Raw genomic sequence first — 26979 nt, forward strand, 5'->3', positions numbered from 1 at the left:
ATGTGAAACCATCTGCCTTAGGAATGGTGGTTCATATGCATTCCCTTTAGAAGAAACGTCAACTTAAAGCAGGCAGATTTTGGTATTCTCACTGAACATCTGAAGCTACCTCACCCCAGAGCGACAGTCTTTAGAGGAGGTGTATGCTGTTGAAGATACGCTGTGTCTCCTAAGCTCTTCTAAATCCTCAGTTTCCATAGGTACTACTTCCTAAACTGATATACGCTGAGAAAGCACCCACAGGCAAGGTGATTCTACTTTCCTTTTCACCATCTTCCTTCTCCAACTTTACAAAGGAAAGGCATACCTGAATCTTACCCTGCAGTGTAAAAACCTATGAGACACCTAACAAAGGCACAATTTGTAATATTGTTATTGGTAAAGCCTCCTTAAATAAAAGCACGATGAACACATAATAGGGCATCATGTCTTTTCTGGTCTTATATCAGGAAAGGGAGAGGAATGGTGTTAGAAATGGGGTATTTTGGACAGCAGGCATATTGAGTAATACCCTCTGGACTGGGAAGGAACTCTGAGACTGAAAAACAAAGCAGGCAACTCCATGAAGTGCACTTATGGAGCTTATCTTGGGTAACTTACACACAGTCAGTATCAGGAGGAGGATGACCCAGAAGCATTCTCAACTGCACTCCACACCACTGAAAGCCACCAAAAGGGGTACAAGGGGATTTAAAGGGGCCAAAGCTAGAGATAGAATCTGACTACCGGGGGAGAAGCACGTGCACACCTACAGGAACAGGGCTTTCTTCCTCCCCACAGGGGATCTCATGACCATTATGCCTTGCAGGTCATTACATCAGCATCAGCAAAAGGCATTCTAGTTTTCATATCAGATGAAGGCAAGGGTAAATGTTGATAGGGAGCTTGGCAAGCTTGGGTCCATCCCTTGTGAGTAGGCTAGAGCTCATTCATGCAGAAAGGGGAGGGGGTAGGACTGTGGGCCTGAGATGGAGCTGACAAAATGGAGTCGGGGTGGTTCAGCCACACAGGGTATTTTGGTCCACTCGGAGATGCTCTTGAAGGAAACCAGAATGCCACCTGTCAACTGAAAGAAAAATGCACAGCATAAGAACAGTGAGTTTAAGTCTTATCCAGGATCTTACTGAGAACTATAGCCTGGGAGACAGCTGCTCAGTAGCTCTGAGGAAGCTGTTTTTAAGAGGTAGGGCAGAAGAGAGTTTATATGTGATTCCTGGCTAGGGAATACCTGTAGTCAAGTATACATCTTGGTAAAGATACTGCTGGTTACAAAACATAGATATCTCAAGTTAATGATTTTAGTGCTTTTCTACGTATGGGAAGATGCAAGAATCTGGGTTCATTAAAAACTCTTCCTGAGATATACATCTAACTATCTAAAGGAACTGCTTGTCCAAAGCAGAGCATCCTGTTATCGTTAGGGGAACCACTGACCGAAACTGCCCGCCCTGGCCAGGCACCATAGTAACCACTTACACAAGTTATCTTACAACAGGAAGTCCTAGTAAGGAATGCAGAACTAACAAGCTACCACCAACTGGAAGAATTCGGGAAAGGTCAAAAGGAGAGAGGAAATGCCGGTCCATATGTCCTACCAACCTCCCAGAATCCTTCTCATTGGACTCCATCTTGGCCCAGCAATGCATGCACCACCAGGAAAGACCCTGAGTCAGAATGATTGGCCAGAGACAACCAGAAAACTAAACCCATTACCATAAAACCTGAGACTGTGAGCCACATGGCAGAGCAGTTCTCCTGGGTTCCCTTACCCTGCTGCTCTCCACCCAGGGCCCCCTCCCAATAAAGTCTCCTGCTCTGTCAGCACGTGTCTCCTTGGACAATTCATTTCTAAGTGTTAGACAAGAGCCCACTCTCGGGCCCTGGAAGGAGTCTCCCTTCCTGCAACATTATCATCTTTATTTCCTCTGTCTGGAGCGCAAAGTGTACTGTTGGTCAGAGACTGTAACAGGTTAATCCTCGAAGAATTGGGTGATGAGCAAAAACGCTCTTTGTTCTTTGTTTACACACCCTGAAATATGCTTCTTTGACGTAGGAATTATTTTAGCTAATGGCATTTAAGAAGCAGCAAATGCAGGAAAAGCTCTCTACCTTCCCCCTATTTGTGTAAAAGGAGGACAGAAATTTACAAAGTTGTCCCTCCTCCCTCTCTACCAAGAACGACAAAAGTTAATCACTAGAGACAACTTAGACCCTTATCAGTCTGGAGATGGCACCAGAGGAATCTACATAACAAACTTTACTAACTAGCCTTTATCTACCCTTAATCTCCCACATATTTGCCTTCATAATCTTCCCTTAGAGACCCAAGGTCCTTTTTCTTTGTCTTGTCACTTTTCTAAGAATGTATCGTTCCTTTGCTAAGAAGTTATATAAACTCAACTTCTAACAAAATCTTTGAGTTACTGACCTCTGAGAACTCCCATGTGTTGCATGCAGGATACACATGTTTATAAACTTCTGTACATTTTTCTCTTGTTCATCTATCTTTGTCAGCCCAATGTATAGGGCCCCAGCGCTAGATGGCTAGAGGAAGAGATTTTTATCTCGTCTATGCTCTGAAATCTGGTATATTTTTTTTAAAAAGATGCTAGGAATAGCTGTGATCTTTGTATAATGACCTTGTCTTTTCCTTCCTCCGACTATGATTTTATCAAAGAATGTGTCACTTCCCAGGGAGAGGATTTTGAGAACAAAGACAACGCAATAAGAGATAGTGAAGGCAGTGGTGCATTATTTAATCCAGGCAACAACCGATGGCCTGACGCATGTTCACTATCTACCCATCTTTCTTATCTTAGAGTTACAATATTTAACATTTCTGAATTTTAAAACATAAAGGGAAATAAAAATATGCTACAAGTCACATCTTTATATGTTCACTATTTTCAGTAATAAGAAAGAGCTTGGGACTTCCCTGGTGGCGCAGTGGTTAAGGATCCACCTGCCAATGCAGGGGACACGGGTTCAAGTTCCGGTCCGGGAAGATCCCACATGCCACAGAGCAACAAAGCCCGTGCGCCACAACTACTGAGCCTGCGCTCTAGAGCCCGCGTTCCGCAACTACTGAGTCTGCGTACTGCAACTACTGAAGCCCACACTCCTAGAGCCCATGCTCCGCAACAAAAGAAGCCACCGCAATGAACAGTCCGCGCACCACAACGAAGAGTAGCCCCCGCTCTCTGCAACTAGAGAAAGCCCGCGCGCAGCAACGAAGACCCAACGCAGCCAAAAAACATGAAAAAAACAGGAGTCTGGTGAGTATCCTTATGTGTGTTTCTGCTATCAATTTTGCATGATTTTGTAGGGGAGCAGAATTTGCCACCCCAAAGTATGTCAATTTGGCATATTAATTATTTTAAGTTGTTATTTTCTAGGAAACGGCCAGCCGTGAGAAAAACTCTAAAGCCAAGGAGTTACTCTTTTAAAAGAAACATTTACATTTGTAAGAGATCTCACTGTACCAGGAAGTGGAGATGACCAAATCTCTAGAAATCCTTATCAGTGGAGAAGCAAAACTTAAATCTGCACAACAGCCTTACCCTTGTTTGCTGTGCTTTTCCTGGTCATCTCTCAAAAGTGACTCGTCCCCACCCTCAGCATCCTCTTTTGTCTTCAGCTGAGGATGCTATTTAAGGGGAGGGCTTCAGCCATTTTGGCGACTTAGTTTTCCTGGCCTCTCCAAGGTAGAGAGTTATTAAACAGTTTTTTTAATTTTCTCCTATTAATCTATGCCATGTCAGTTTGATTCTTAGACCAGCCAAAAGAACCTAGAATTATAGGGTAAATTTTCTTCTTCCCGGACAATTTCAAGGAGATAGAAGTAAAAAAGTTCATGTTTACTTCTGATAAATCAACATTATATCTTTCATAAAAGAAACATTTATGGGAGGTGTGTTATGTTTTTATTTATATTTTCTTAAGTATTTATTAAGACCTCTTTATCTTTTGCCAAAATTCTGCCATACTTATTTTTTACTTTGGCACACAGTTTCTCCTTGCTTTCTCTAATAAACTATTTCTTTGGTTCTTTATTCATTCCTGCCATGTTCTTATTGGATTTAAGGGAACTTAAGGGGAATAGGTTGCCTATTTTACGGTAAATAATGCACTTTACAGTGATGGGGTTCAAGGCATGCTACCCACAAATATGGCACCATGGCATATGGAGCATGTAAAGCTGAGGGGATCTGAGAAAATAGCAGAAGCAGGAAGGTCACACTGACCTCCCTGTCCTAGCCCTTGTTTCCTGAAACAGGCCATAAATATCCCATGTGAAAGGCACCTTCCCTGGACCAGGAGGAAGGAAGACATTCTTATCACGAGAGACGGGGAATTTGAGGCCAAGAAGCAAACCTTGTTAAACTGTTGTCTTCCTAGTTACTTCTTCACCTTTGACTACCCCTAGTTCAAAGCTCTTTATCTTCTCAATTCATCACAAATGTATTGCTTCTTTGTCTACAAGGTATAAAAGCTCCTACTCTGGTCACTCCTTTGGGTCTTCATTCTCTGGGGAAGTCTCCCATGTACAATGTAAAAATTTCATAGAATTTGTGTGCTATTCTTATTAATCTGTCTTTGTCAGTTTGATTTTTAGACCCAGCTAGGGTCTCTAAGAGGGTAGAGGAAAATGTTTTTTCCTCCCCCACAGCAGCAATAATTAACACACTTTTCCACTGCTTACTAATGGTCCAGTACTTTTCTTTTCGCTGTTAAGTGCCATGAAGTAGTTTAAAGTGTTCTCTTAAAAGCATATTTAAGTGTGGGGATAGGATATAATGTTCTCTAAGTACAATCTAGGCTGCTCTGTTCTGAACTTCTATAAACTACCTTCATGAAGAAGATCACTATATACAATGGAGAATAAAAAGCTCTAGGATAGGGCTTCCCTGGTGGCGCAGTGGTTGAGAGTCAGCCTGCCGCTGCAGGGGACGCGGGTTCGTGCCCCGGTCCGGGAAGATCCCACATGCCGTGGAGCGGCTGGGCCCGTGAGCCGTGGCCGCTGGGCCTGTGCGTTCGGAGCCTGTGCTCCGCAGCGGGAGAGACCACAACGGTGAGAGGCCCGCCTATCGCAAAAAATTAAGTGAAAAAAGGAAGGTCCGCAATAGTGCTGTATCATTTGACTATTTTATTTTAAAAGGAGAAGAAATCAGGATATGCAAATATATTTGCTAATATTTGTGAAAATAAACATAGTAAGGATAAATCAGAAACTGATCTTAAAAATGTCTATCTGTGGTGGAGGGAGAAGGTGGAGAAGATAGCAATGGTGTGGTCAGTGGTCTCTAAATATGGTCACTGACAATTCCTCTTTTCCCTGTGAACATAGGCTGCTCCTCCCAGCAAGAGGTGGAGTCTATTTCTCCTATCTTTAAATCTGGACTGGCCTTTGACCTGCTTTGATTAATGGAATGTGACAGAAGTGACACTGTACCAGTTCCAGGTCCAGCCCATAAGAGACTTGGCAAGATTCTGCTTTCCTGGAATTCATTTGCCATGTTGTAAAGAAGTCCAGACTGTCCTGAAGAGAGAGCCATGCAAGAAAACTTGTGAGGTGAGACATTGTCTTAGGGAGAAAGGGGCTACCTGGAGAAAAATTTGAAGTGCTCAAGCTTACATTTTTTTCCAAGGCCCCAGATATGTAAGAGAGGACTTTTTAAGTGTTCCAGCCCAACCCAGATGCTAGTTTAATGCTACCATACAAGTGACCCAAAGCCAAACCAAGTACAATAAACTGTTAAAGAAACTCACAAAATGGCAAGAAATAATAAATTGCTGCTGTCTTAAGTTTTGGGTGCTTAATTATGCAGCAAAAGAGCTAATACATATGGAAACAAGACTTCTTTGACTGAGTCTTTTTTGTATTCTTTTGACTTTTGGAATGCTTTAAAAATCCAAAATCAGGGAATTCCCTGGTGGTCCAGTGGTTAGGGCTCCGCGCTTTCACTGCCAAGGGCCCAGGTTCAATCCCTAGTTGGGGAACAGAAGTCCCACAAGCTGTGCAGTTTGGAAAGAAAAAAAAACTCTAAAGCAAATTAAACCAGGAAGAAAAAAGCAATTCATAAAACCGAAAACAAATTAAAATAAATTATTCTAACTCACAATCAAATTGCTGATATAACTCTGATGAGAAAATAATTATTTTAACATATCTTAAAACTCAGTGCTTTGAATGTATATTCAGAGTGGGAAGATAAAAAGGATTGCAAAGAAATTTTAAATTTTACTTGGTAGTTTTATTGCCAGTAGTTGTGTTATTATTCTGAAACAGTTTTATGTACAAGATAAAGCAAATGTTAATTTTATTTGGAATGAAGATTTTCAGTTTAAGAGGTAAGAGATATATTCATTTGTTCATTTTAATTGGCATTCTTTTACATTTATGATTTTTAAAGATATTTTTCCTGATTTGGTCCAATGACAAGGCAAAGAAGCAATAACACCCTTGTAGCATTGAGCATCCCTAGGACCCTAATTTTGGTATACAAGTCCCCATTAAAGGGAACCAGTATTCCTTAGGGAAATGACTGATTCTAGGGAATGTTACTAATGGATGCCAAAGATGTCTTGTTGATCTAAAAAGCAAAGAAGTCTTCAAGGACAGATGATGTCAAAAGGTTATAAAAACCAGATTAATAGGGCTACTTCTGGTCAAAACTGGGACAATTTTTGCCTGATTCTACTTGACTTAAATGTATTGAATGTGTGAAAATCTACTGAATTGATCAACATACTCAAAAGGAAGAAGACCAAAATGCAAATTTAAAAACAAAACTAAACTAAAAACACATTAAAACCTTATTTGTCACCATTGGAGATAGCTATTGCATCATTTCCTTATTCTGAAAATTAGTAGATTAGTAGTTAAAGGAAACATGGTAAGCATTTTTCTTCTGTTTTTATTAGGATTATATTTTTCAGAATAAACAAAGAGGCCCAGAAAATGAAACAATTAACTCATAGAGGAATCATCAATGGTGTTCAATAGAATGAAAGGATAATCTCATAGTTCCAAAGTGTCACCCCACCAATTTTTTGCTGGTTTCATGGAAAAACAACTCACAATGAGGGACTGAGTATTCATCACCTTAATCCATGATTAACATTGGCACTTTATAGTGTGACCGCCTAAACATTATGGGCTTCTTGGTATGATGCAGTATGAAGGGCACAGCATCTCTTATGAACTATTCACACCAAATATATTTCACCCGAAACTAATCAAGTCTTTACAGCTTCCAGATCTAAATGGAGGTCAGAGTAACAACAATTTAAATGACATCATGAGGAAGCAATCAAATGAATTGAAAAGATGGGGTACTCTACAGGACAATAGTTTGTATCTATTCAACAAATAAATATCATGAAGGGAAAAAAAAGGCAGGGTATAGTGGTGGAGAGGGTCTGTTCTAGATTAGAAGAAATTTAAGAGACATAACCAAATGAAATATGTGGACCCTGATTTGTCCTGGTTTTCAAAATAATAAATGACATTATTTAGATTACCAAGGAAATTTAACTATGGACTAGGTTTTAAATTATATAAAAATTATCATTAATTTTTAGGTGTGACAATCTTATTGTGGTTAGGTAGCAAAATATCCATTTTTTAGAGATCCCTAATAACACAGCTGTGAAATGATTTGATGTCTCCCTTTTAATATAAAATATTTCAACAAACTAGGCAAATATGGCAAAAATGGACAATTATTAAATCTGTGATAGACATATGAGTGTTTATTATAGATAGTAGTATAATTTTGAAGTGTCTATCAGTCATGTCATTTTGTAGAACTAAACCATTTTAGACAAATAAAAATTATTTAATTTGGCCTAAATGTATTAAGATCCTAAAATGCACATTTTTTTTCCTATTATTTTAACCCTAGGCTTATTTTAACCCTAGTTTCCCTTCCTTCTAGCTCTACAAAGCCTGGCACAGTTAGTAACACGTGGTTAGTTAATATTCACTGATAACTTTTAGTAAGACTTCTTTGATATGCTTACTAATAACTAAGTGAATGGATGTTTTAATAAGTAGATAAATCTTTTTGCAAGTCAGATGATTTCCAGTTATTTGCTTAACAAAACTGGAAGACTTAACTGAGTTGCCAGCTGATTACCCATCAGAAAAATATTCAACAAAGAGAACTATATGACTTTTTCAAAAATAACTCAGAAAGCATCCAAAGAATTGATTGGCATCGCTGTAACAAAACTCCTTCCATTTTCATCTACATATTCATGTAATCACATTTTCTCAATGCTTATTTCTATAAAGATGAAAAATAGGAATAAGATTGATGCTGAGTCCTGTCTCATTCTAGCAATAAGTAGCAATTTAGACACAGATAAATGAAGTAATTGGGGAAGGAGCACCATCCGTCTTATTAAGAGATTCCTTCCCATTAATTTTTTACTTTTTATATTTGATAATTATTCATCAAAATGTAAAATATTTATGTTGCTCTGATTAATTGTGAATTTATAGTTGTAATGATAACCCAATCAAGAAGAATTTTTTCATATGAAAAGTCAAATCATCAGAATTTTTTTTTTTTTTTTTTTTTTTGCGGTATGCGGGCCTCTCACCGTAGTGGCCTCTCCCGTTGCGGAGCACAGGCTCCGGACACGCAGGCTCAGTGGCCATGGCTCACGGGCACAGCCGCTCCACGGCACGTGGGATCCTCCCGGACCGGAGCACGAACCCACATCCCCTGCATCGGCAGGAGGACTCCCAACCACTGTGCCACCAGGGAAGCCCCAGAATTTTTTAAAAGTATTTATACATATGTATATACAGTCAGCCCTTTGTACTGCAGGTTCTGCATCTATGGATTCAATGAAACACGGATTGAAAATACTGAGGAAAAAAAAAGTTCCAGAAAGTTTCCAAAAGCAAAACTTGAATATATCACTCCAACAAATATTTACATAGCATTTACATTGTATTAGGTATTATAAGTAATCTAGAGATGATTTAAAATATATGGAAAGATGTGTGTATGTTATATGCAAATACTACACCATTTTATATAAGGGACTTGAGCATCCTCAGATTTTGGTAGCTATGGGAGTGGTGGGGTCCTGGTACCAACCCCCTTCTGATACCAAGGGATGGCTGTGCATACATATATAGATATACATATGTATTATAGGGTGATCAATAAAAGCATTGAAGCATAAAATATATTACATTAGTATAAATTCTATGTATATTCTTTCTATTCTTACCTAGGATGACAATGAGTCCATGGAGAAAAAAGAAATGGTTTAAAATATCTGACTGCTAAAACATCATTTGGTCCTGTATTTTTAAAATGAATGATATTGTGCATCAGACTGAAGCTGAATCTGGCCTCTGTACCCTGACACCAAATTAAATCTCAGAGACACAGTGTTGGGTGAAGTAGAACATAGCTTTATTGCTTTGCCAGGCAAAGGGGGCCACAGCGGGCTATTGCCCTCAAAACTGTGTGTCCCCCCATGGAGAGGGTACTGAGAAGTTTTATAGTAATGGTTCAAAGAGGGAGTGATCAGCTCGTGGACATTCTTCTGATTGGTTGGTGGTGAGGTAAGTGAGAGTCAGCATCATCAACTTTCAGATTCCAACTGGTCTGGGGTCTACATGCTTGCCGGCAGCATACCATCATTAATCATTAACTTCTCCCACCTAGAGGGCATTTCAGTCTCTGCAAAACAGCACAAAGATATTGTGTGTATCTGTTGATGGGGAACCAGGACCTTGCCCCAAGGCTACACTATTGTTTCTCTTGACTATTTCTCCAACCATTTCTCCTTTGTCTCACATCCCTCCCTTCCCTAATTAACAACTGCTTGAATCTGCTCACTGGAACTCAGGGAAGGTCATGGAGTCTGAATGAAGGCTATTTCCTGTAATCAAAGAAATGGGGGACACAGAAAGGCCTTGTGCCCAGGAACCCCACAGGGCCCTGCTTGGTATCAAAATTGCTAAGATATTTAGATTCCATTGGATATGCAATTTTTTTAAGGTAATATAAATGTTTCCTTTCCAAATACCAATATATACAACATGTTGGAATTGTATCTTTGTCACAGGAGAGCCAGCACGGGAGAGTGCTGGTACCTGACCCCCATCAGCTGCTGACAAAGACACAGGAAATCAAGAGAGAAGACACAACATCACACACCCAGTTAGATACACAGCCCTTCCCCCTTTTCTCTAAGTCTTCTTCCTGGCCCCAATGATGGAGAAGAAAGAACTAAAACAGGAGAGGACAAAGAGTAAAAGAGAGGATCACTCTCCCCTCGCTCTCCAAATTCTCAAGTCAAAGCCAGGCTGAAGAAGATAACGTTTTTAAATGAAAAATAAAATGGAAATTTCTACTTGCACTAGAATTCATTTAATAACTGAAATTGAACAGAAAATTATAGGGTCTTTCATGGGATGGGAAAAAAATGATTCGACATAGCATGGGCAGGATTTTGACTCCACCAGATTCACACTGTTCAATAAATTGGTAATAAAAATAAAACTAGGGCTTCCCTGGTGGTGCAGTGGTTGAGAGCCCGCCTGCCGATGCAGGAGACACAGGTTCGTGCCCCGGTCTGGGAAGATCCCACATGCCGCAGAGCGGCTGGGCCCGTGAGCCATGGCCGCTGAGCCTGCACGTCCGGAGCCTGTGCTCCACGACGGGAGAGGCCACAACAGTGAGAGGCCCGCGTACCGCAAAAAATAAAATAAAATAAAATAAAAAAATAAAACTAACTAACTAAATAAAGATATTTACATATACAGTAAAAATAAAAGAATACATGGAAAGATTAATAGTGATCATCTCTGTATGATGATGATTATTTTCTTCATTGGGCATTTCTGTATTTTTCATTTTGTTAAACAACAAACATACTACTTTTAGAATGAGAAAAATATATATTTTCTTTCTTTTTTTTTTGCAGTACACGGGCCTTTCACCGCCGTGGCCTCTCCCGTTAGGGAGCACAGGCTCCATACGCGCAGGCTCAGCGGCCATGGCTCACGGACCCAGCCGCTCCGCGGCACTTGGGATCCTCCCAGACCAGGGCACGAACCTGTGTCCCCTGCAACGGCAGGCGGACTCCCAACCACTGCGCCGCCAGGGAAGCCCCAAAAGTATATATTTTCATTCCTAAGAAACTCCAATATTATTTTTAATATCTATACACATGGGTCCAGGCCAAATATTTTTTACATTTATAAAAGTATTACATGTGAGTAGTTTAAAAATTCATATAGTACTAAAAAGCTTATACATGACCCGGCATTTCCTTGGTCCCTCTGCCTTTCTCCCCTCATCCCCCTCCATGGAACAAACCACTTTCAACTGAACTGATTGTTTCTTCTGGTATTTATGTCCCTATTTCTAAAAAAAATTACATATAGCCTCTTGAGTCATCTATTTTAAACAATCCCCATGACTCCATATAATAATAGACTAAGATTTAACTCACTTCCAATTTTTGCTTTCCTCTCCCACCTCCACTCTTTATCATTTTTATCCCCATTTTTATTTTTTCCCTCTTATGACTGTGACAGTGTAAATGTTGTTCCCCTGGTGAGTCAGAGGGTACAAGGTAGAAGACTACGTTTTCTTTCTTATGTAATTTTTTCTTTTATCCGGAGTTAATTTGCTAATTTTCTTTGAATGTCTGACTAATTCTTTCTACAATTTCCATAGTTCTGTAAAATAACTTAAGCACATTTTTTAGTGTGGTTAACACTGCCCCCTGCCCCACCAAGACACACTTTTTTTTAAACCCAAGCTGGAGCTTAGATCTAGACTGGTTGTTCTCTAGAGGCTGCACAGCTAACATCTTAAGGCTTCCCTTTGCCTCTTCTGCATTGAATCTCTCATTTCTTGCATCCTTTTCCATAGAGTATCTTTCAGTACTTTCTTGAAAAAATTTACATCAGAGACATATTTTTTTCTAATTTTTCCATTTGGAAACTTTTTATTCTACCTTCATACTTGACTGATAGTGAAACCGAGCAGGACTCTAAGGGGCCCTCCAGGGTACAAAAGCCTTTCCCTGTTCCCCATTTCTTATTTGCAGGATAAAGGCCTCAGCTTCCTAGACCTCTCAGAGTTCCAAAGAGAAGATTCAAACAGTTGCTGATCAGGGAAGTAAGGAAATGCCGAAACAAAGGATCAATCAAGAAACTATAGCGCAGTGATTAAGCAGGATCCTGGTTGCTCCTCAGTGGATATACATAACAATATCTTTGAGTTCTTCTGTAGGAACTAAGGCCCCCACCCAGGTGGAGGAGATTCTAAGTTGAAAATTATTTTCACCCAGAATTTTATGGGCATTCTTCTATTATCTTCAAGCTTTCCCTGGTGTTGAAAAGTCTGATGACATTCTAATTCCCATTTCTTTGTAAGTGACTTGTTTTTTTCTCTCTAGAGTTTGTGTTTCTGGTTCTCCTTATATTTGGGGTGATTTTCTAGTTGGACAATTTTGAATAAAACAGGATGTGTGGGCTTCCCTGGTGGCGCAGTGGTTGAGAGTCCGCCTGCCGATGCAGGGGACACGGGTTCGTGCCCCAGTCCGGGAAGATCCCACATGCTGCGGAGCGGTTGGGCCCGTGAGCCATGGCCGCTGAGCCTGCGCGTCCGGAGCCTGTGCTCCGCAACGGGAGAGGCCACAACAGTGAGAGGCCTGCGTACCGCAAAAAAAAAAAAAAAAAAAAAAAAAAAACACAGGATGTGTGCTGCTCATGTCTTTAACCAATTTCTCTCTGCCCCCAGCCCAGGGACTCACACCAGAGGTCAGAGGATAGCTGTTTCCCCTAAAATCTCTGAAGAGCAACGAGAGTGCAGAGAACCTGCTCATTAGCCTGGGTAACATCGGACAGCGTAAGTGGAGGTAAGAGAACATTCTCCCTCTTCCAGTCCTCTTTTGCTGTGTAGCTGCTATACATTGAATGTTTGTGTCCCCCCAGAATTCACATGTTGAAATCTTAACCTCCAAGTTGATGGTATTAGGAAATGGGGCGTTTGGGGGGTGCCTAAATCATGAAGGTATAGTGCCCTCATGAATGGGATTAGTTTCTTTATAAAAGAGGCCTAAAAAAGGTCCCTTGCCCCTTTCCACCATGTAAGGTTACAGTGAAATAATGCCATCTGTGAGCCGGGTGGCAGGCTCTCACCAGACACCAAATGTGCTAGCTCCATGATCTTGGGCCTCCAAGCTTCCAGAATTGTGAGAAAGACATTTCTGTTGTTCATAATACACTCATTAACCTGTTAACACATGTTCATGTGCCCGATGTACAGTGAGGCCAAACTAAAACATCGGAGTTTGGAGCAGAGAAAGGTTTATTGCAAGGCCATGCAAGGAGACAAGTTGCCTCATACCCTAAAAAGCCACAAGCTCCCAGAAGGGTTTCGGCAAAGCATTTTTAAAAGCCAGGTGAGGGAGGTGGGGTCGCAGGTTATGTGATCAGATCGTGGACAGTTCTCTAACTGGCTGATGATGAGGGAACAGGGTGGTGTCACAGGGGTTAACTTTATCAGTCCTTAGGCTCCAGGAGGCCTGGGGCTATGTGCTCATGGTCATCAAGTAGTTAACGTCTTCCAATTGGTGACGGGAAAGGGGGATTTCATATCTGCAAAACAACTCAGGAAATTTGCATCAAATTCTATTATCTAGGTACTTTAGAGAGGAACTAAAGCAGAGGATATGGGGGAAGGCCCCGTAGGGTCCTGCTCGGTTACATACCCATCCTATGGCATTTTGTGAGGACACCCTGAATGGACTAAGACAGAAATAAGCCGCTCCAAAACTTAGTGGTGTAAAGCAACAATCTTTTTTTTTTTTTTTATCATTATGCTCATGACTTTGTAGATCAGGAATCTGAGCAGAGCAAGTGGGAATCGCTCACCTCTGCTCCATAACGCCTGGGTCTCAGGTGGCTCAAATGGCCAGGGGGAATTGGGTTGGGGCCATATGTCTGGGACTCCAGTTTTGACTGTCAGCTGGCTCCTCAGTTCTTCTCCTTGTCGTGTCTGATAGAGTTGAATGACCAGGATGGGTTCTGGCCATCCTGGTGACTGGGCTATGTTGGGAACAGCAGGGGCGCGGAAGTATCTCTCTTCACGCAGCCTGTCCACATGACTGGCTTGGGCTATCACGCAGCACAATGGTTACAGGTAGGATGGACTTCTATGGTAGCTGGCTTACCTCAAAGCGATCATTCTAAGATGTCCACTTGGAAGATGCAAAGCTTCTTATGACCTAGTCTCAGAAATCCCAGAATGTCACTTCTGTCACATTTTATTGGTCAAGAAAATCCTAGAGCCAGCACAGACTCAAGGTTAGTGTAATGAGACTCTACCTCTCCATGAAGGAGGAGCAAAGAAATTGTTACCATCTTTAATCAACCATACTCCCATTCAATACTGTGAACATATTGGAGTATAGAACATAACTTCTACCTGAACAACGTGCCAGAAGAGTCTAATTCGGAACTGAGAAGCAGCAACAGGGAGTATCTGCAGCATGCAGAGCAAGGAAGGAAGATACCACAGGGAGGATGCCACATTAGAACTGAGGGAGTGTGTCTCGGAGGACCTGCTGGAGGAGGAGGCACCTGGGAAGACTGCATTCACATCACACACTAGACATCTCCTGGAGAGCTCCTGAACAGTTGAAGAGAATCTGAAATCGTTTTTAGTATTCTGTGAATAAGGAGGGATTCCGAGAAACAATACACTTTTATTGCTGTTATTATGACCCCATTTCGCACACACTCAAAACAACACACGCATGCACAGGAATGGCCAAAGGAAACTCCTATTACAACAATAAGACTTCTGCAGTGATTGTGTAGCTTTACTATAGGAGGATGTTCATCATGAACCATTCAGCCCCTCCATGAGCAACACATCATCCAAAACTGATGGGTTCCATACTTTGCAAGTGAATGGATATGAAATATACTAATGAAATAAAAAATTGATACATATTTGAACATCATTTATGTACTGGGGGAGGAATATGTCAATAAATGTTGCTGATACAATAAGTAGCTCAGAATATAGCAACGGAAGTCACACATCTAAATGCCATAAGAATAAACAAAAGGAAAAACTTGAGAAACAAGTATCTGAAGACTACAAGAAGTAGACGAGGCCAACAAGAATTAATTTCTTACCTTCAGCACTAGAAAATAAATCTTTAAATCTCTCCTAATTGGATATAAATTATTTTTTCTTTTTTTAATCAACATCCTACCTATTGTCTGCTATCCTGGCCTGTCCTCATCTTCTCCCTTGGACAAAACCACTTTGGAGGAATTAAGTTGTTCCATAACCATCCCATCTTCCTCTCACAATTTCATTCCCAAAGATATTGTAGAAACTGCTGATATCCTGCATACTGTTTAACTCTGGTGAACCAGAACCATTTAATCATGTTGATATTAACCAAGCAGCATATGACAATGAACTACATGACATGTATAGTTACATTTTTCTAGATTAGAATTCCTTTTCTGGAAATATGACAGGATGGGTTTCTAAATGAAAAGATCTCACCCTCATGAGCCATAAGAATATCTGCCTTTAGGGAGCTATATTTTTAGAATATCAATTCACTCACATCTAAATCTCTCATCTTTTTATTTTCCAACTGCATGGAGAAAAAATAGAAGAAATCAAGAAACAGACATGTTTATCTCTCTTAATTCAGGGAACACTTTTAAATTTTTTCCATGATTAATCAATAAGACCTTGTTTCTTTTCATCCTTATTTTGTTCTTTGGGAAAGAATATGATATATCTTACTGAATAAGCACTTCCTGCCAAGCAGTGCACTGGTTATTAAGGTTTTTTTTTCTTCATTTATAGGTGTTCTAAACTCTGATGACTAATATTTCTGGAGATCTCAACTTTATTTTTTTTAATATTTATTCATTCTATTTTATTATTTATTTTCTTTATTTTTCTGGCTGCGTCGGGTATTATTTGTTGCGTGTGGGATCTGTGTTGAGACGTGTGGGATCTTTTTCACTGCGGCGCCCGGGCTCTTTGTTGCGGCACATGGGCTTTTCTCTAGTTGTGGCATTCGTGTTTTCTCTCCAGTTGTGGCTTTCGGGTTTTCTCTCTAGTTCTGGAATGCGGGCTCCAGGGCACATAGGCTCTGTAGTTTGCGTCATGCGGGCTCTCTCTTTGAGGCGTGCAAGCTCAGTAGCTGTGGCACGCGGGCTTAGTTGACCCCTCAGCATGTGGGATCTTAGTTTCCCAGCCAGGGATCGAACCCACATCCCCTGCATTGGAAGGCAGATTCTTTACCACTGAACCACCGAGGATGCCCCTCAACCTTTAGATAAGTAATGACATTACTCAGTCTGTATTCTTAATAATTGTAGGAGGTATATTGCTTGTCCAAAGGCCATTCTTCTACAGAATTAAGTCCTAAATTGTATTCAGAAGAATATTCTTGAGTGTGACTTGAAAAATAAAGATTTCCACGGTCAAATAAGTTTAGGAGGGGCTTCACTCGTGGTGCCGTGGTTGAGAATCAGCCTGCCAACGCAGGGGCCATGGGTTCGAGCCCTGGTCTGGGAAGATCCCACATGCCACAGAGCAACTAAGCCCCTGCGCCACAACTACTGAGCCCACATGCCACAAATACTGAAGCCCGCATGCCTAGAGCCTGCGCTCCGCAAAAAGAGAAGCCACCACAATGAGAAGCCCATGCACCACAACGAAGAGTAGCCCCCCACTCGCCGCAACTGAAAAAAAAAAAACCCCACGCACAGCAACCAAGACCCAACGCAGCCAAAAATAAATAAATAACTAAATTTATTTTAAAAATAAGTTTAGGAAACACTAAGTTAAGCAAAGTTAAATGGTGCATTTACATCAGGACTTCTCCAAACTTTAATATGGAAGATTAAAGATTTGTGAATCTTAAAATGTGGAGTGTTCCATACAGCCTTTCCAAAACTTACTGACCTTTATTGCAAGCAGCATAAATGTCATATATTTAGCTTTGTTCTGTATACATTTGAGAAATGCTACTTTAGAAATAGCTAAATAAGTCAAAATGGAAACTTCTTAAAAATCAATTTATCCACAAACATAACCTACTAGAACCTACTAATGTTAAATGATAACTTCAGAACAAATTTACTGAAAACTTTATGTTTTCTAACGATCAGTGTTACTTAATGGCTACTTTTCCTACTCTCATAATTAAGTGAGTATCTGAGATCTTCACAAAGAGTGAGCACTGAAACTTCATTCTTACTCTAGGTTTCATTTTAGCCGCTAAACAGACTGAGTTGACAGAAGGGACTCTCTAAGTTTATGAATAACCTTTTAATCTCCTAAAGACCTTCTGATGCTTTGTTTTAAGGAATTTATAAGAAATTTTCCCCATAACTCTTACCAGCAGAGTATTAACAGGCCACTCCTGACTATTTTATATTAGGGCAAATACAATGTCAATCTCCTAGCTCTTAATTTTAAAAACAAATATCCAGAAGCAAAAGAAAGAAGGAGGGGAACGGGAAAGAGAAAAGAAGAGGAGGAAAATAGCATGGCAGATTGTTTGCAAAATGGAAATATTTGCAAAGTGTTTTACAGAATAACCACAGTCCTCAGATCCTGGTTTTCACTCTTCTTTGTAATGACTTTGAGGTCCCTCCCATCAAGTAGAGTCTATTTCTCCATCCCTTGAACCTAGGCTTGGCCATGCCATTTGTTTTTGTCAATAGGCCATTATGAATGTGATGCAAGAGACTTAAAAAGTACTTGTGCCTTGGGGCTTGCCCCTTCTTGCAACTCTTTGGAATCCTGAGTCCATCATATGAAGAAGCCCAGACTAGATCTTTGGAAGATGGAGCCCATGTGGAGCAGAGAGGAGCCAAATTTCTATCTTTATTTTTAATTATAATTTATTAATTTCCTGCAATAGTAGATGATTAGCTTAGTCATACCACCCTCATCCCTCCCATTGAAAAGGCCAAGAGGAATGTTGAAACTGAGATTTCAAAGATAGGATGTAAATAGAGGGACAAAGATGTGGGAGGGCCCTGATGTAGAAAAGAGGTTGGCCCCTTGGGAAATTAAAAGAAGTCAGTGGAGGGACTTTTCTGGTGGCCCAGCAGTTAAGACTCCGCACTTCCACTGCAGAGGGCATGGGTTCGATCCTTGGTGGGGGAACTAAGATCCCCCATGCCATGTGGTGCAGCCAAAAAAAAAAGACAAAGAAAAATTTAAAAATTAAAAAAGAAAGGGAGTCAGTGGAGCTGGAACACAGTGAGCAGGGTAGTGAAGGGTATAAGATGGAGTAGAAGAGAAAATCGCAGACAGGCAGGACTCGGAACATGCAAGACACGGAACATGCAAGACCTTGTAAATTTACAAGAACTGGATTTTATTTTCAGTGGTTTTTTTTTTCTATCAAACTTAAAAAAAAAATTTTAACTGTAGTATGCAGCACCATTAACACATGGAGGTATCAATGGGGGAGACCAAATGATATAACCTAGTTGGAGGGCCATTTAGCTATACAAATCAAAGGACTTAAATTTTTCTCTTTGATCCTGAAATTCCACATTATTCGAGGAAATCATCATGGCTGTGCAAGAATGTTTCTTTTCAAATATGTTCATCTCATTATTTTTTTTTTTTTTTTTTTTTTTTTTTTTTTGCGGTATGTGGGCCTCTCACCGCTGCGGCCTCTCCCGTTGCGGAGCACAGGCTCCGGACGCACAGGCTCAGCGGCCATGGCTCACGGGCCCAGCTGCTCGGCGGCACGTGGGATCTTCCCAGACCGGGGCACGAACCTGTGTCCCCTGCATCGGCAGGCGGACTCCCAACCACTGCGCCACCAGGGAAGCCCTCATTATTTTTGATAATAGTGAAAACTGGAGGTAACCCAAAATGTCTAATAGCAGTTTATTAGTGAAATAAATTGCAATATATCATAATGGATTATTACTGAACCATGAAAATTACTGTCAAAAGGTATATGTATATATAAAACATGAAGAAGGGTAGGCCACAAAGTAGTATATTCAATATAATCTGAATTATGTAAGAAGAAAATTGCAGAGAAATAAATGAGTGGAAAAATGTAGGGCCAAATGTTAACAATGTTTATATTTGTAGCTGGAGTTAGGAGTATTGTACAGCAGAAAACTATTTGGGGAAAATTTCTTCATCCTCTGAAGGTGCCAAATTTCCTACCCCCAATATTCTTCAGTGACTGCAGCTCTGGGTCAGAAATACCGTACAAAGACTGTTTATAAATACAGATTGTTGTGTGTAAAAATGATAGTAGAAAACTGTCAGTCAAAATATAGAGATTACGTACAATATAAATTTAGCTCTGTAACAGACTATACTAAAAGGAATAGAGAAAAATATGCTTGCCAAATAATTTAAGTCTGAGTCTAGAATGAAGAAAGTGCAGAAAGGGAAAACTAACTGTGATGCCAAGTTAAAACTGTCTGATATAGGAAATACAGGGTACGGCACAGACAGATGGAGATGGGGAAAGTTTGGACTTCCATCCTACATGAGGATCCAACAGCTGCACCTGATGGTCTAGGGCTCCTGTCCATCACATCATATGTAAATCACAACCAACTAAGGAGGAAAAAATTTAAGTATCTCAGCATCCTGATCCCTGTAAAATGGACTGGGTTCACAGACTACTTTTCTCTTAAGATTCATGAGAACACCCTTCCAGGTATGCTTATCTACTTAGGAGTCCCCAAAAGTTGCTCAGACTTGGACTTGGGATTTTATCTGTGTGGAGGTGAATATCTTTATCTTCTTTAATTGACATTCTCTCAATAATTAAAGGTCGGAGAAGGTGTGGATTTTAAAAGTCTTTGAAAAAAAAAACACACTCTGCAAATTATTGTATTTCTCTAAATAACTTAACAGGGAGAAAAAAAGGGGAAAAAAAAAAAACCCTGTCTGTTATTGAGAAATTATTGAGATTAATTAGAGTTTTTTGAAGTTCAAACTCAACACAGCTGATTTTATTTTCTCCTTTTTTACTTATCTCTATTCTTTCAACTTTCTCCAGTGAGCATGTAATTACTTTCAAGGACAGAAAAATTAATGTTATTAGTTTTTATATCTCACTACCAATTTTTATTGCTTTATTTTTTAAATGCAACCAAAAAAAACAATCTCAGGAGGCTGGAGTCCCTGGGTTTGAATTCCAGAACTAATACTGAAGGTGGTTTTGAAACAGGAGGGAAGGGGGCAGGGCACAACCTTTAAAAGAATGACATAGCCGTAGGACATGACAAAAACTGGTTAGAACCAACTAGATCCAAGATGGTAGAATATTCGACTTCCAGTGGAATGCTAAATGACACACCCACCAGCACCATGACAGTTCTGAGGCTAACCATAAAAGGCCAAAAAGTGGGCGGTGGCCCAATTCCTGGAAATCTCCGCCCCTTCCCCAAAATAATTGGAATAATCCTCCTCCTCATTAGCCTATGAAATTACCCAGCCCATAAACACTAACCACCCCATATTTGGGGGCCTCTTGCCCTCTGAGATGGCCCACACTCTGTCTGTGGAGTGTGTTTCTCTCTAAATAAATCCACTTCTTACCTATCACTTTCTCTCACTGAATTCTTTCTGCGATGAGACATCAAGAACCTGAGCTTCATTAAATCCTGAGACCAAGGGTGTGATCTCAATTAAAAGACCATGGATTCAAGTCCCAATATGGGTTTTGACGGGTTTGAGTCCCGGCCCCATGCGTACAAGTCCCAATCAGAGTTACACAGTTTCAGTTTGGCAGTCAGTTACCCAGCGCATGAATCAGATAAGAAAGATCTCAAAAGCACAGATTTCTAACAGTGTTTATAAGGCCTATTTCTCCCAGCTTTAGAGCCCTTGTACAAGTGCCTACAATTTTGCAAATTCCCATAAATCAGGGAGAAAACCTAAAGCTCCAATAGAAAATGAAGGGGCAAAAAATGTTTCTATTTATGGATGTAAAAACTATAGCATATTAAATCTGAATGCTTTAAACGTAGATAATTGTGGCAAACTGTGTTTCCCCAAAATGGTCCCATTCCTCGGGCTTATCTGCAATGTTACCTTGACTCTCTTCTCATCATGAAATGGGGTCTGGTTTTCCGCTTTTCCTCCCCCTTACTCTGGGCCGATTTGTGACTCACTTGGAACACTTGGAACACTTGTAACATTCTATTTGGAATGCGTGGAAGAGATGCTGCCTGACTTTCAAGGCTAGATCAGAAAAGGCATGGTAGCTTCTGCCTCTGCTCACTGGAATACCGGCCCTTAAGCCTGCAGCTGACATATAAGTGGTCCAAATGCCCCAAGGCCCAGACCAGCCCACGCAGAGAGCTCAGTCAGCCAGACCCAGAGACCACAGAAAGTGAGTTGCCCAGCCAGCCCCCAGCTGCTCTAGCCCCCAGCTGTTCCAGCTCTAGATACTGTCTGCCAGCAACTTCATGAGAGACTCCAAGCCAGACCCACCCAGCGAGCCCTCCAGTATTCCTCAGCCCCCCAAACCATGTGTGTGCTAAAGGGGCCATGCTAAAGATGTAATATTAAGGGATGTGATTAGGCCATCCCAGTCTACTGATTGGCCCTATTCTTCTGAATGATTACAATGCAAAGCAAGGCCTCCAGAAAGACATTCCTCGGTTGTAGAAGGGACATATACATCTCAAAGGAACAGAGAAAGGATTTACAATTGCAAATTACAAGTTTTCTAAAACAAATGATCTAAGAAAAGTGAGGACAGGTGCCTATCATCAGGTCTTGGCTGGAAGAAACACTATATTCTTTTGGCAGCCTTGGGCTTTTCCAGGTTGAAACAAGGGGAGCAGGGTTGTCCCAAGAACATGGCCTTAGGCTGCTGGAAGCCAGGTAGAGCTTGGTCAAGTCTCTTAGTGGGGGGGGGGGGGTGGAGGTGGAGTGGGGAGGAGGTAGGCATGGAGTTGCTTTTGCAGTTTGCAGTTCTCAGTTGTTACATAGCAATAGATAAACAGAGCAAACTTTCTTACCTAAAAGTGAAGTGCTGCTGTAACAAAAACCTAAAACACATGGCATTGGCTTAAAGACTGGGCAGCAGGAGGAGGCTAGAGGGACCCTGAGGAGACTATTACAGAGAGCTGAAAGAGCCTGGAGGGAGCTGTCAGTGAGGGCTTACACTAAAGGTAAGGAAAATGTTATTGAAAGCTGGAGGAAAGGGGACTTTTGTTATGCAGCAGCAGAAATTTGAACACACTCTTGCCTGCAACAATGTGGAAATGTGGAAAACAGAAAATGTATCTAATATACTCTGTGATCTAGCTGAGGAGATTTTGATCTTGGGTGGACTCACTTGGAGGAGTGTGAAGCAGGGTTTCGGTTCCTGGCCAGAGACAGGTCGGGCAGCAGCAGTGAGAGCACTGAATCCTAGCCACCAGACCATCAGGGACCAGTGGCCAGTGACAAGGCCCTGGCCTGTCAGCTGTGTAGAAATGAATTTCCACATAGAGACGGAAATTAGTGAAGCAAGTAAAGTGTTTATGAGGAGAAAAAAAGAGTACAGTATGTGTGGATAGACACACATGGGCAGACTCAGAGAGTCGCACCCTCGTGGTAGTTTGAATCACTTTTATGGGGCATTTCTTCCCAGTTTCCTTTGGCCAATCATTTTGATTTGCCTGGTTCTGAGTCTGTATTTGGTATATCTCAGGATCCTCCCATGTGTGCGCACACATCTCTCAGCCAAGATGGATTCCACCAAAGAGGCCTGTGGGTAGTTGGCATCACTTACTATGGGGTGGCGCCCCCTCCCTTTTTGACCTCCAAGGAGCTTTCTAGTCAGGAAGGTCTCCTTGACTTCAAGAATGAGAAATATGTGGTCTCTTATCTTCTATCTGGGCAGGGCCCAGCCTCCTCTCTCAATTGTCCTGCTATTCTGGTCTTGGAGAATTGGTCCGCAGGGAACAAATCTCCAATAGTTTACCCTGGAGGGAGACCCATCTACCTCCTGCCTCAATTTCAAGGCAGAATATTGAAAATGCCTCTTACCTTCTATTGCCTGCCTATCAGATACAGGTAGAAAGAGGGAAGCTTAAAAGGGAACTGTTCCATTTTTAAGAAAACTGAGAGGAAATATAAAAGATTCAGGACTTGCCACATTCAAAATTAAAATTATTTCTCATTCCCAGATTTTCCAGACAGCAGCGGATACTCAAACTACATGGCTATATCTGTTTCAATTGTCCCTTCATATAGTAATATCTTTGTAATAATTTTTATAAAGAGAAGAGGAAAATAATTTGATCTTTTCTCTAGCATAATTGATCAAAAATTGGTTTTTTAATTATTCATAGTTTTGACTAGGTATTAACGAGAACTAAATCATCCACCTAATTTTATATGTTGGATATTTGCAATAATTCCCAGAGACTTGCTTCTGGCTCCATACATTTGTCAGGGAGGAAAATTTTCCCTTTACCCTTCTAGGGTCTTCTGGCTGGTCTAAAAATTAAATTGATATGAGACAGATTAACAAGAGAAAACCAAACAAAAATTTAATAACATGTATACATGGGAGAGGCCAAGAAAGACTGAGTAACTCACCAAAATAGTTGAATCCCTCACCTTAAATACCATCTTCAGCTAAAGACAAAGAGGATGTTGGGGGTGGTGGTTTGGGACTTCAAAGGGGAGGAAGGCAGTTCACAGGGAGATGGAAAAGTAAATGTTTGGTAAACAAATGTTTGCTGGGCCTTGTAGAGACAAAGAGATACAGAGAGAAATTTTAACAGACTTTGCTAGGTTTCTTCCTGTCTACACACCTAGTTCCTGCTATAGTTGTCTATGGTGATAGCTCCCTTCCTGGAACAGGTCCTCTATCTATAGTCTTTTAGGCAGTTAAGGGGAAGGTCAAAGTTTCTTCCTGGGTCTCTGGGGCCTTAAAAATAACCAGCCTAAATTAATCCTCATGCCAAGGAGACACATTTTGCGGTGGCAAATTTTTGTTTCCCTACACACATTTCTCTGTTCCTCTCCTCTAAATACAACCATAAAAATAAACAACCATAATAGGACTCTGAAAAATGGAAAAAAAAAAAAAAAAAAAAAGGCTAGGGACCTCAGGACTTGAGGAACAACAATGCAGTGAGTTCCCTGGTTCAACTTTTGTCTCCCATGCATCTTGACCTGGGTGTTGGCAGAGCCAGGATAGACCAACATGAAGCCCCAAGAAAAACTCCCTCTAGCCCAAGGACCAGTAAAGGGGCAGCCCAGCAGAAACCTAACAGGGAGCTTCGCACATGACGCCAAACTAACTGGCAACAGGCAGGCTTTCAGGGGAGACAGGGCAAAGCAGGCCTGGAATCTCCCAAACTCCACTTCCTGCAGAAGGCGACCCAGGCCTGGTGTTTCCCAACTCTTTCCCCCTGAAGGAAACCAGAATGTCACCCCAAAATATGGCTCATTGACATAAAAATTATGTTGAACTTGTTAAAGAGAAAAATCACAGGCCCAAAATGGCATCCCTTGTGCTAAAGCCCATGATACCATACCTAGATTTAACACCTGACCTAACTGAAGTTTTGACCTTCACCAGAAGTGTAGTCTTTTTTTTTTTTTTGGCTGGGTCAGGTCTTAGTTGCAGCATGCAGGATCTTTAGTTGCGGCATGTGGGCTTCTTAGTTGTGACATGTGGACTTCTGAGTTGCGGCATGCATGTGAGATCTAGTTCCCCAACCAGGGATCAAACCTGGGCCCCCTGCATTGGGAACGTGGAGTCTTACCCACTGGACCACCAGGGAAGTTCCCAGAAATGTAGTCTTAATCAACCGGTATGGAATTTTCTTGTCAGCACAAATGAGGTCATCTGTCATGTGGCATGTGGCCCTCTCCATCTTGGAGAGGAAGAAGTGGCCATCTGCATGATAAAACCCTTGCCATTCCTCCCCCACCTTCCACCAAAAGAAGAGGTCCTGGCCTAAAAATAATTTTCTCTTTTTCTTGAGAATAGCTTCCTCACTCCACCTTCCTGCCTATAAAACCCCTCAATTTTGTACCCTTCTAGTTGCTAGATGGGATGCTGCCCAATTCATGAATTGCTTAATAAAGCCAATTAAAGCTTCAAATTTACTCAGTTGAATTTTGTTTTTTTAACAATCTGAAGGCAACTAAGAAGCAACAAAGACAGAAAAAGCTTCCCCTTGTCTGCCTAAAGGCAAAATTTAAATTCTCCTTTTATTGAAGACAGACTCTTTTCAGCCCAGAGATGGCACCAGAGGAATCTCCAAACAAGCCTTACTCCATTAGTTGCCTCCCATATACTTACCTTCCCATAGTCTGTGGCCCTTGGAAGCCTAAACTGCTTTCCTTTGCCCTCTCATTTCTCTATAAATTTATTGTTATTATTTTTTATTATTGTTGTTTTTTGTTGAAGATGCTGTAAAAACTGGAATTCTAAGCTGCCATTTCAAGTTACTTTTGGTTTAGTTTTCTCTCGCATAATGTGGGCTGCACATGTTAAAAAACTGTTTTCCTCTTGTTATTCTGTCTTTTTGTTAAAGAGTCCCAGCTAAAAACCTGACATGGGTAAAGTTTTGCCTCCCCTACACCCCCATAGCTCAAGGTGACTCAAGTAGGCTCTTCCTTGCCCTGAGGTACCAACAGAGATCAGGTGAAAAGCCCACCAACACATTCACTCATCATACCATGAACCAGGAAAATCACAAATTGGATGAGAAAAGACAATTAACAGCCAATACTAAGATGAATCAGATACTGGAATTATCTGACAAAAATTTCAAAGCAGCATCACCAAAAAATGTTCTTATAGGCAATCACAAATTTTCTTGGGACAAACAAAAATTAGAAAACATCAGCAAAGAAATATGTTTTAAAAAATGGAAATTATAAAACTGAAAAATATAATAACTGAAATAAAAACTCACCAACTGGGCTCAATAGTAGAGTGGAAATGACAGAGGATAGAATCAGAAACTTGATTATCAATTAAAATAATTTAATTAATGTGAACAACAGAGGGAAAAAAGACTGGGAAAAATAGAACTTTGTGGACTTGTGGGACAATAGCAAAAGATCTAAACTTTGGATTCTCAAAAGAAGAGAAAGAATCAGGGGGAAGGGCTGAAAAAAATTCTAAGAAATAATGGCTGAAAACGTCTCAAATTTGGCAAAAGATATACATCTACAGATTAAAGAAATTGAGCAAATTCCCAAAAAAGGAAATCCACACCAAGACACATATTCTGAATACTAAAGACGAAAGTACAGTGGCTAAGATGGTATCATAGAGGCCTGCAAATATATAATTACATTGTGGCAACAGGAAAAGTCCAGGAACAGACTCATGTATATGAGTGTATATACTGAGTGTATGAGTATATACATATACATGCATGTATAATTTATATGTATAAATATATAAATACATACTATATAAATGAGTACATGCACTCATGTGTATAATTGAGGGTAAAAATGATTATAGACATGTAAATATAATTATATATATCTCTATATATAGATATATAGATATCTATACCTTGTTTTATTTTACTTCTAAGATGTTGTGTTTTTTACAAATTAAAGGTTTGCGGCAATCCTGCCTTGGAGCAAGTCTATTGGCACCACTTTTCCTATAGCATTATTTTTAAATTAAGTTATGTACATTGTTTAGACATAATGCTATTGACTATTGCACACTTAATAGACTACAGTATAGTGTAAACATAACTTTTATATGTATTGGGAAACCAAAAAATTGGTGCAACTTGCTTTATTGCAACATTTGCTTTATTGTGGTGGTCTGGGACTGAACCCGCAATATCTCCAAGGTCTGCCTGTATATAAATGAGTATCTACATGTACTCATATATGATAATTGAATGATAAATGTTGACAGCTCAAATAAATGGAGATAGGATAAATTACTCAA

General features: G+C 40.5%; 1 long non-coding RNA gene across 5 annotated transcripts in view; it reads left to right on the forward strand.

Annotated features, from left to right (window-relative positions):
• Nucleotides 1-26979, forward strand: part of LOC141279581 (uncharacterized) — a 100633-nt gene that overhangs the window by 16734 nt on the left and 56920 nt on the right. For all 5 annotated transcript variants that reach the window (XR_012334095.1, XR_012334097.1, XR_012334098.1 and 2 more), the window contains 3 exons: nucleotides 2911-3275; nucleotides 5348-5572; nucleotides 12789-12906. This is a non-coding gene — a long non-coding RNA (uncharacterized lncRNA). The remainder of the gene's footprint in view (nucleotides 1-2910; nucleotides 3276-5347; nucleotides 5573-12788; nucleotides 12907-26979) is intronic.

This window comes from Tursiops truncatus, chromosome 9, assembly GCF_011762595.2.
Source record: "Tursiops truncatus isolate mTurTru1 chromosome 9, mTurTru1.mat.Y, whole genome shotgun sequence".
Lineage (NCBI taxonomy): Eukaryota > Metazoa > Chordata > Mammalia > Artiodactyla > Delphinidae > Tursiops > Tursiops truncatus.